The sequence below is a fragment of the Acomys minous genome (assembly GCF_964271855.1).
Source record: "Acomys minous genome assembly, chromosome: 7".
Classification (NCBI taxonomy): Eukaryota; Metazoa; Chordata; class Mammalia; order Rodentia; family Muridae; genus Acomys; species Acomys minous.
In genome coordinates, this window is record NC_140488.1 from 23,109,190 (window position 1) to 23,120,909 (window position 11,720).

The window sequence follows — 11,720 nt, forward strand, 5'->3', positions numbered from 1 at the left end:
GGAAAGATGAGGTGGGGGAGGATGGAGGAAGAGAGTACTGAGAGAGACAATTAGATTGGGAGGCATCTCTGGAACACCTAGGACAATGGAAACTCCCAGGAATCTATGAAGGTGACCCTAGATAAGACTCCTAATAATAGGAAATGTGGAGCCTGAACTGGCCATCTCCTATAACCAGGCAAGACATCCAATGGAAGGATTGGACACCAGGCCAGCCACAAAACCTCTGACCCACGATTTGTCCTGCCTACAAAATGTGCAGGGGTAAAAGATGGAGAAGAATTTGAGGGAAGAGCCAACCAATGACTGTCCCAGCTTGAGAACCATGACATGAAAGGAAGCTGCACCTCCTCCCACCCCGACACTATTAATGACATTCTGGTTTACTTTGCAAGCAGGCGCCTAGCATAATTCTCACCAGAGAAGTTTCACCTAGAAACTGGTGGAAACTGATGCAGGACCCAGAGCCAAACATTAACTGGAGCTTAGGGAATCTTGTGGAAGAAAGGAAGGATTGAAGGAGCCAGAGGAGTCAAAGATACCACAAAAAGATTGACACAATCAACTAACCAGGGCCCATTGGGGCTCATAGAGACTGAACTGCCAAGTGTTATGCCTGAATTTTGAGAGACTCCCTGAACAGACCACCCAAAAGCCAAGTCCAAATGCAATGGCAAGGAAGTCTTTATTACAGGTTCAAACCCGGGCCACCCCTCCCATGCACTGGCACAACAGACACAAGGAAGTGGCCTCTAATGTCAATTAAGAGGGTTTTTTTTTTATAGGTTTTAGACAAAGAAATGGGTTTTACAGTATATGATTGGGTGACATTTGGGCAGAAAAGCTGCAACCAGGGAGTTACAAGCCTTGGCATTTCATGGTTGTGTAATAGGTGTAGGGGCAAGTTGGCCTATAGAAAAGATTGGTTGAAGCAGTCCTGGGGCATTACAAACTTTTGCCTGGCTTCTTCTAATTGCTTGTTGCTATGTGCCAGACTACCTGCTTGCTGGTCAGTTTGACCATCAGAGAGTGTATTTGGACTTTCCCAAGGTGAGCTGATTGTGTTGCTAGGGAATATTTTTCTGTCTAGACAAGTTTGTGGCTTTTCTGGAATCTGGGTTCAGCCCTTGGCTAGGTTTAACACAAAATGGAGTTTCTTTTTCAAAATGGAGTTTGTCTAGTCCTTTCATCAACCAGAGAGCAGACAGACCTAGGCCCTCTGCAGCTGGCTCTTCATGTGGGTCCCTAACAGGAGGAGCAGGACCTGTCTCTCACTCTTTGGCCTGCCTCTGGATCCCTTTTCCCTAACTGGGATGCCTTATCTAGCCTCAATAGAAAATGAGCCTACTCTTTTTTTAAAAGATTTATTTATTTTATTTATTGCATATGAGTGCTTTATCTGCAGAAGAGGGTATCAGATCACATTATAGATAGTTGTGAGCCACCATCTGGTTGCTGGGAATTGAACTCAGGACCTCTGGAAGAGCAGGCATTGCTCTTAACCACTGAGCCATCTCTCCAGCCCAGAAAATGAGCCTACTCTTACAGCAACATGGTATTCCAAGGCTGGTTGATATCCATGGGAAGGCTCCCCTTTTCTGAGGAGAAGGGGAGGATGGGGATGAGGTGGAGGGAATGAGAGAGGGAGGAATTGGGAGAGAGGGAGAGGAGGGAGGGAAAGCTGCAATCCAGATGTAAAGAAAATGAATAATCATTACTTTTAAAAAGATATGACTGTAGAGCATTTTCTTAATTAGTGATTGATGGGAGGGGCCCAGTGCATTGTGGGTGATGCCATTCCTGGGCTGGTTGTCCTGGGTTCTATAAGGGAGCAAGCTGAACAAACCATGGGAGCAAGCCAATAAGCAGCACTTATCTATGACTGCCCTGATGGAGTTCCTGTCCTGACTTCCTTCAGTGATGGACTACAATATGGAATTTTAAGGCAAATAAAACCTTTCTTCTCCAAGTTGCTTTTGGTCATGGTGTTTCCTCACAGCAATGATAACCCTAAGACAAATGTGCCTCATAGTGCATTTCCTTGCCCTTTGGCTTTTTTAGTCTTCCTAGCCTCTCTCCTGTAATGTTCCATGATCCTTAGGTGCAGGAGTTGTGTTGTAGCTGTCTCCATTGGGGCTGGGCTCTCCATGATCTATTGATAACTGCATCGGTCTGGCTGTGGATAGTCTCCATTTCCTGAAAAGAGAGGCTTCTTTGATAAGGGAGCTTTGTATATACTAAAAATCCCACTCTATTGACGAATAATTTATATAAAGCAAAATCCAGAAGAATTTGATGGAGACATCCCATTTAGGGCTGAGTGTACCAAACCCTGTGATTTCCTGCATAATTTCTGGCTGTGGGTCTCTGTATTTGTTCCAATCTGCTCCAGGAGGAAGCTTCTCTGATGCGGAGTAAGGCACTGGTCAATTATTACTATAGCAGAATGTCACTACGAGTCTCTTTAAAAATAGACTGGTAAAATCATTGGAGTCAAACAAAACCATACTTCCTAGAACACAAGCTTGTGTCTGTTAAGTTAACGAATAAGGTTGTGTTGAGGATCTTGCTGCTCAGATTTCAATAATTTTTTAGTATCTTGGTTTTTAATATATAATTTTATATTTTTTCATTCTAATCCATAGATATTTACTTTATTCCTATGAAGGGCTAAAGTGTATATGAATATAGCATGGTTTTATTTTACCGGTGTCCTCAGAAACAGCATTTGGACAATTTTATATAATTTCCTTTCACTTTCTCTCCTGAACCACCCATTTTCTTCCACTTCTATTTTCATATTCAAATTACAGATTTAAATATCTTAAAAGAATAAAAATTTCATCTCTTATGTGAAAGTTTAAACCGTGTAAACTAATAGGGACTTACGTGTTAGAGTCATGATCACAAAATAAATTCCCAATATTTGTTTAATCATTTTAACACGATTTAGAAGTATTTGTTAATACAGTTTTATAAAAGATATAACCAAATGGAATAGATTTCAGAATGAAGCAATTGGATTCATACACACACACACACACACACACACACACACACACACACACACAATTGCATCCCTGAGAAATTCAGGAAAATTAACTAAAACACCATCAGAAACAATAAAATGGCAGCTCATATAAAACCAAGTCATCTATTTCAGTTCCTACTTTGTCAATACAGCATCCTAGGATGCATGCACTCAGATTTGTGAACACCCAGAAATATCTGCAACAAGTTCAAAATTAAATATATATATACCTTTATGGAGCATCATTTTGTTGCATATCTTCAATTAGAGTCTAATATTTCTTAGCTTAAGTCAGTCCTAGGCATTTTGCATAGTGCAGTGGTGAGTAAGATGAACACTAAGAGTTTATGGTATATAAAAGAAGTAAAGGCCTGAATAAATAGCTGGAATGGCACATGGAAGATGAGGTTCAGGTGGAATTTTATGGAAGGCAGAATGGTTCCCCATCCTAATTCTGCTTTCCATCCTTTGTTGTCGTTGTTGTTCTCCTGGTACCCTCCATCTTCTTTGGCTCTTTCTGCTCCCTCTAGTGTGGAGTGCCCTGAGCTCTGAGAAGGACCTGATGGAGATACCCCATTTAGAGTTGTGTGTTCCAAGGACTTATCTCTCTGAGTCATGTCTGAATTTGTTCCCATCTACTATAGGAGGAAACTTGTCTGATTATGGCTGAGTACGACATTGATCTATGAGTATAGGAGAATATCATTAGGAGTCATTTTATTGTTACATTTTTAAAAGACCAGTACTGTTTGCTTTTACCCTAGGTCCTTGTGATATAATGTCTCTGGTTCTTGGTCACCCAAGCAGTGTCAGGTATGGATCCCCACTCATGGAATGGGCTTTAAGTCAAATCAGACATTGCTTGGTTACTACCACAAGTCCTGTGCCACCATAGCCCTCACATATCTTGCAGACAGGACAGATTGTAGGTCAAGGGTTTTGTGTCTGGGTTGGTGCTTATGTTTCTTCTTTTAGTAGCCTACAGAATTCCTTCCTGCACCAAAGACACTAGAAAATATATGTGAAAGCTCCCTGTAGGCACCAGCTCAACTTCTCCATGTTCAACGAGTTGTATAGTGTTGTTCTCAGCAATGCGACCCTACTGTCAGTTTGTGGAGAGCACCAGGTTGTATTAGCAACAGTCCCAGTAATCTGATTTGGGGATTCCCATAGGACCCTTCCCTTGGCCAACACCTCAAGTGAATGCAACCCAGTCCCAGTACAAGAAGCCTTATTTGGGGGCAAAGAGATGGGTAGTAGTAGTGGTTCTGTTTTCCCCAATGATTAGGAGACCTTATTAGGATCACCTTCATATATTTTAGGAAGTTTCCACTGCACTAAGTTTTCATAGCATCCTTCTAATGCCTCCCAATTCCAGCCATCTCTTCCCACATTCCTTCCCTATACCTTATCTCCTCTCACCCTTTCCACCTGATATTCCTGTTCTGGTCCCCCACCCCCACTGCCCCCAATCCACCCATACAATCAATTCTACTTCTCCCTCCCAGGGAGATCCATGTGTCCATCACACCCCTAGGCCCTTCCTCTATATTTAACCTGTCTGGGCCTACAGACTGTGGGTTGTAACCTTTAGTTGCATGATGTTACCACTCTACATGGGGGGAAAGATAGTGTAAATAATACCAAGGACATTAAAATAGGAAGCAGTCCTGAATTCTCTAAGTGGACTCAGTCTAATTATTCAAGTTTTTATAGACAGAGGCTATTCTCTAATTGGGAGAAAGGACATTTAGTAGAAAGGAAAGTAAGAGAGATTGCAAGCAGGAGTAGAATTACATATGCCATACAGGAAAAAGGGATAGATAGATAAGAGGTTCCTCAGATAAAAAGCCAGCAACAAATGGGATGGGCTCAGATAAATGAAACCCAGGAAAACTTCCTGGAAGAACCAGTTCTTCAGATAAACTTTAGAACTGAAAGTTGCAGAAGTGAGAGACTAGTCCATTTAGAGGGGAAAAAAAGCTATGAAAGGAAAGTGAAACATCACAGGACATGTGGAAAGAAGTTGTTGGCAAATGTTCAAGTGACCATTAGCTGTAGAAAGTAAGGCCAAAAATATAAACTAGTACCAGACCACAAGGGCTTCAAATTCATGCAGTAAAGTATATGAGCTTTGTTCCAAAGGCATTTCAGTTTCATGGAAGCTTTCTGAACAAGGAGATGAAGTCATTAAATCTACAGTTAGACTCTTGACCTGACATCATCCTGATGGCTCTGTCTGTATATTAGCAAAGCATTATCCATTTTATTGTTGAGCACTTCTCTTACATATGTGGCCTTATACAGGTTGAACATTTGTGCCTTGCCAGAATGTATGTATTGAAATCCAGTCTCCATTGGGAGGCTGTTTATTTGGGAGGAGCCTTTGCTAGGGAGGTGATTACATCATAAAGTCAGAGTCTTGGTGAATGAGATAGTGTCCCTCAAAAATAGACTGTAAAGGGCTCTCCTGACCCCCTTCTGTCATGATACACAGCAAGGAAGATGAAATCTAAAACTAAGAAGGAGGCCCTCAGCAGACCATTCATTCTATTAGTGACTTGATCTTTAATTTCCTAGCTTCTGTTTTGGATTAGCTGCCAAGTCTACAAGCTAAAATGAAGGAGGTTTTCGGAATAAATTATTTCTTGGATTAAAACTAAGATTTGGGAAATATTTTAACTGAATATAAATAAAGATATAACATGTTAAAATTTTTCAGAATGTCACTAAACACATATAAAGCAGGATATCTATGGTGACAAATAACTACCAAGAAGAGATGTGATACCCTAGCATCATGTTCAGGAGGAGGAGGTCCCCCTCAGTCACAGTCATAGGGAAGGGGAATGGGGTGAAAGAGGAAGGGAGGGAGGAATGGGAGGATGCACGGGATGGGATAACAATTGAGATGTAATATGAATGATTTTATTTTTCAATTAAAAAACATTTAAAAAGGTAAAAAACATAAATAAATAAATAAATAAATAAATAAATAAATAAATAAATAAGGGTGGGCTCTAAGGATGGTAACACACACCTACAATCTTGGTGATGACAAGTTTGAAGCTTGGCTGGGCTAGATATCATGACCCCGTTAGAGGAAAGAGACAAAGCCAGGAAGAGAAGGAGAAAGGGAGGTAGGAAGGGATGGGGAGAAAGAGGAAAGAGTTTCAAAGTAGTGTCTACCTTAAGGATTCTGTACTAGGAAACTACAAACAGAAAAACAATGTAGAGAAAAAATGTAATAGAGAACCAAGTATCAGTTAGTGAAAATTTTTTTAAAAAGAAAAAGAAAAACGAAGAAAAGAATGCAATTAAACCTGATTCTCTGGGGCTGGGGCTGACTGGAAAATCTTTAGCCAGACCTATATGGACAATAAAAAAGGCAAAACTAATGAGTATCAGAGGCTGACATGTAACACACAGGTAGTCTGTTTGCTTGGCATATGTGAGGCACCTAAAGAATATTAATATAAGGAAGATGAAAATAACATTATCATAGATACAACACATATTGCAAGGAGAAATAAGGGAAATATGAGCAGTTTTAGAATATACCAACTATTAATTTATTTAATAGACTTGGAGCTCTTGATGAAATCAACCAATTACTTAAAAAGCCACAAACCTTCAAAATCCCACTCAAAAGTAAATCATAACCTTAATAGCCCTCTGTCTATTAAATAAATTGAGCTCATAATTGAAAACCTCTCTATGAAGAGAACTCTAGGCCTAGACAATGTCATTAGTGAATTTTGCCAAAGATTTTAGCAAGGAGTATACTGAATTTATATAAACTCTTCCACAACCTTGTAATTGAAAGCACTTTTCAACTTTTTCAACAAGACCAGCATTACCCTCAGATCACACAGCTCTCAAAAGAAGAAAAACAAATGGCTACTAAGAATTTTGAACAGTGTTTCCTGTCTTTAGCATAAGGTCAATGCAGATTAAAATTACTTTGAGATTACATCTTACCCGCACAGTGAAGAATCACATTTGAAGCTAGCTTGTGAAGCTTGTTGAGACCCGGTGTCAAACAAATCCTTAATAACAGCAAAGGGGCACAAAATCATAAAATAACAGCAATAAGACAGCCCTCATTTAAAAAAGGAAAATTTGTGTGCCTCAAAAGAAACTGTTAAAAGAATGAGAGGGATGGGAAACCACTAAACAGAAGGAAATACTTGTGAATTAAAATGTACTGACAGCTTACTTCTGGGCTACCTGTGTCTGTCTGTCTGTCTCTATCTGTATCTCTATTTATATACGTCACACCATACTAAAAGAAAAGAAACACCCCATTGGAAGCACAGGCAAACCCAAAGTAAAAATGACAAGTCAGTCACAAAAACATGTGCAACATTTTTACCCACTAGGAAAATGCTAATTAAACACTGCCACAACCATAAGGGAAATTTTAAAATGAAAAGATGAAGAAAAAAATCAAAAGCATAAACATTGATAGTGGAGGAGAGGGAAAGGAAGAAGTCAAAATAACAGAAAAACCTTAAGAAGCAGGGAGACAAGGAGACTACGACCTGGATTACTTTGCGTCTGTGTTCCTGCACTAGCTCCTTGCCCTCCTAGCCTTCTGCTAGGATTCCAAAGCAAGACTAGAGTCCAAAATATTTGTCCATGTTCTCAGCACCTGGGAACTCAAGAACTGGCAGCCTCAGATGGGAGTGGTGGCTCATATGTATAATCTCAGCATTTAGGAGTTTGGGGCAGAAGACTGTTATGAGTTGGAGACCATTGTTGGCTATAGAGTTAGTTCCAGACTCCTTTGGCCTGTACTCCTCTAGGGAGTGATATCAATGAATGCTCTGTTGAGCAGTCATTTGTGCTTGTTTGTAAGAGGAAATCAATTTGAATAGGCAAAGTATCAAATGCCTTCATTTGATTAGACAAAGGGCTAGCTAAGCCCCCTGCTTGAATTAACAATAAAGAATGACTTCTTAGATGTGTATAACTCTTCTTTGTTGAAACTTTTCTCCCTATTCCTTAAAGGCATAGAATGTTAAGGTAAGATCTATCTATCTATCTATCTATCTATCTATCTATCTATCTAACCGTCTACCTACCTACCTACCTACCTACCTACCTTTCTTTTTCTTTTGGATGGGGTGTCAAGAAAGGAGTTCTCTGTGTAACCCTGGCTGTCCTGGAACTCACTTTCTAGACTAGACTGCCTTTGAACTCTCAGAGGTTAGCTTCTGCCTCCCATGTGTTGAGATTAAAGGCGAGCACCACCACATCCCAGCAGCAAGAAATTTCTAAATGAGAATACAAGAGTGAAGATCTCCAGTGCACTGTTTGCTGGCTACTTTATGTCTACTAGACACAAATTCTAGGCATCTGAGAGGAGAGAACCCCAATTAAGAAAACACCACCACACGCAGGCAAGCCTGTGGAGCATGTTCTTCATTTGTGATTGATTGGGGAAGGCCCAACTCATTGTTGTTGGTGCTACCTCTGGACTGGTGGTCCTGGGTTCTATAGGAAAGAAGGCTTAGCAAGCCATGAGGAGCAAGCCAGTAAGCAGCATCCCTCCATGGCCTCTGCATCAGCTCCTGCCTCCAGGTTCCTGCCCTGCTTGAGTTCCTGTCCTCACTGTTTTTGATGATGAACTATTATATGGAACTGTGAGTGAAATAAACCCTTTCCTCCCCAAGTTGCTTTTAGTCATGGTGTTTCATCACAGCAATAGGAACCCTAACTAAGATAGGATGAATGAAGATAGGTTCAGAAAGAAGGAAGGAAGGAAAGAAAGAAAGGTTGAATTTTATCAGAAGTGTTGATTGTTGAATTGCAGTGGCTTCTCAGAGGTTTCATTTTTCACTTTGCAGCCCTCCTACAATAAGGGCAAATGTCAACAAACACCTCTCACTGATGCTTGGCAAACTAACACAACGTGCTTGAGCTGAAGCTGAGTTTTATTGCCGATGATATTTTGGCTAGTCTCTCTAGAAGCCATATTACATCAAATAATTTTCTCCAGTGCTGAGTATTTAACCTAGGGCTTCAAAAATGCCAAGCAAGTGCTGTACTATTGAATCTACAATCCAAGTGAGTCATTGGCAGTGTGACTCAAAAGTGGACCATAACAGAATGTATTCAGTGCTCACAGAATCATGTAAAAAGGCAAACAACCTAATGGGCTAGCACCCCCTATTCCCTGGTGACCATACTTTTCTAGGAGCTCTTTCTCATGCCTGTTAACTCCAGCATTGCTCTGGGAAGCTTCTAAATCCAGTAGCCTGTATTTTGCCCTTCAAGTTAAGAAATCAACACAGTTAACACGTCTTCTTGTAAAAGAATCTTTAAAATAATAGAAACCTCTTTAAATGCCAGATTCTGTAGATCTCTGAGGTTTTTGAAGAGCTTATCTATTTTACTTTATCTATCTACAGTTATATCTATCTGTTACACCTAGGATATATATTCTTGTGATAAAAATAGACTAGTAATTGACATGACCATGATTTGACAATTAATTTGTATTAATTAACTATCCTAAACAGCCAGCTATAGCAATTTCAAAGTATTAGAAGTAAACCTTGTATTATACTTGAGTTATATAGGTACAATGCCTCACAATAGAGTAGAAATATCTGTAATGTGTATGAAAACTAATTTTAAATTTGAATTCTATACCAATGTATCAAAATTAAACTGATTTTACATCAATATACAAAAATCTATACCAGTGAATTAAATATAACCTTATTTGTATGTAACAGTTCAGGCCTTAAGTTGAGGAGTAGATTCAATAATCTACTTTTTGTCCTATCATCCTTGTATATTTTAAAGATTCTTTGACAGTACGACAGGTTAGCTCCTGGCAACACCCAGCCTGCCTCAAAGAAGATGATATAGCATCGAAGAACCTCCTTATGGAGATAGCTTCAAATGTGGCAAACCAGCCATAGGGCAAAATGTCCTCATTTCTGCCACAGACAGAATTCTGTCTAAAACTGGGTAAGCTTGAATTCAGGCATCGTAGAGATCCAGACTCTCCAAGACAGGGTAAGCAAGTCCTCAATAATTCCTGCCCCACAAATATATATCAGATATATTGGGCCAGAAGGCTGAAGATCATGCTCCAATGTTATAGAGAATTTTGGGTCATTGATCAGGCAGCAAACTGTCCCTGTCATTTTTTCACTTTGGAAGCTGATCACCTGTACTGCCTATTTACTCAGGTAATTAAGTTTTATTCCTTTTCAAGTCTCTGATGGGGCTGAAGACCAGATAGTTTGGTTTTACAATTAAGCTTAGTTGTTTAGGGGTTAAGATGTTTTTAGGTCTAGGTATATGTTTTAACTTGATATAGATGAGATATGATAGATACTGATTTACATTCAGAATTTTAGACTCACCAAGATAGCAAAGATATTTTCTTCAAGGCTGTCAAATACAAATAACCAGAACACTATGGATGTAACATTTATACAATTCCTGATTGTTTCATGGTTCTTCTTGTATTTAGTGTATTGTATTCATGTGTTTAAAAAAAAAGCATTGTAAAAAAGAAAGAAAGAAATCAACACAAGAGTGTGAAGAAGCAGCGAAAGTGACCCCTGGATGGACCAAACTGTGCTCCTCTGTATTCCCCAAGTCCAGCACCAAAGTCCCCTACAGCCACCAGGCCTAAAAGAAAGGCTGAAGGGGATGCTAAAGGAGATAAAGCCAAGGCGAAGGAGGAGCCACAGAGAAGCTCTGCAAGGATGCCTGCTAAACCTGCTCCTCCAGAGCCAGAGCCAGAGCCCAAGCCTAAGAAGGCCCCTGCGAAGAAGGAAGAGAAAGGTGCCCAATGGGGAAGAAGGGGAAAGCTGATGCCAGTAAGGATGCGAATAATCCTGCAGAAAATGGAGATGCCAAGACAGACCAGACACAGAAAGCCGAAGGTGCTGGAGATACCAAGTGACGTGTGTGCATTTTTAATAACTGTGTGCTTCTGGTGACTGTGCAGTTTGAAATATTATTTTTTAATCAATTTTTATTTTGTTTTTTGTTTTTTATTTTTTTCAAGACAGGGTCTCTCAATGTAGCCTTGGCTGTCTTGGACTCTCTTTGTAGCCCAGGCTGGCTTTGAACTCACAGTGATCTACCTGCCTCTGCCTCCCAAGTTCTGGGATTAAAGACTTGTGCCACCGTGCCCAGCCATCAATTTTTATAAAAGCAGTTTTGTTTTACTTTTTTAGCCTATGATGTTAGCACACAGAACATTTCATTGTTTGGCAGACGGGGGCAGGGGGGCGGGGGGAGGGACGGACCATGTGTCACTAACAAAATGTCTCCCACGATAGATTGATGATGGAAAATAGCTTTCCCTGATAATTTTGAAAAACTTTGGCTGGCTCCCAGGAGAGACAATGATGGTGTTGACATATGTGGCCACCATGGCACAAAATGCTTTGTGATGTGGGAAAACTCTAAATTCATTTTTGTATCCTCCTCCCCTGTACCATCAACACAGACATAACTCTCTTAAAACCAGAGACCTGTTGGAAGCTGACCCCCAAAATGTTTTTCCAGTCTATTGGATGATCTGGACTTTGCAGTCCAGTGTCCTCAAAAGAGCAGTGGTTCCTTTTATAAAAGACTGTGGATCTTCAGATTGATAATTCTGCCATTTTCATTTCAATTCCTGAAAGTCAGGGTCTGCTTGTGAATAGTTGTT

At 40.1% G+C, this 11,720-nt stretch overlaps 1 pseudogene across 1 annotated transcript in view; it reads left to right on the forward strand.

The window, feature by feature from the left end:
* LOC311602097 (non-histone chromosomal protein HMG-17-like) overlaps positions 1-10,991 on the forward strand; it is a 62,030-nt pseudogene extending 51,039 nt beyond the window's left edge. Inside the window, exon 2 of the transcript in view lies at positions 10,656-10,991. The product of the transcript in view is annotated as a non-histone chromosomal protein HMG-17-like (transcript). The remainder of the gene's footprint in view (positions 1-10,655) is intronic.
* The last annotated feature ends 729 nt before the right edge of the window (positions 10,992-11,720 follow it).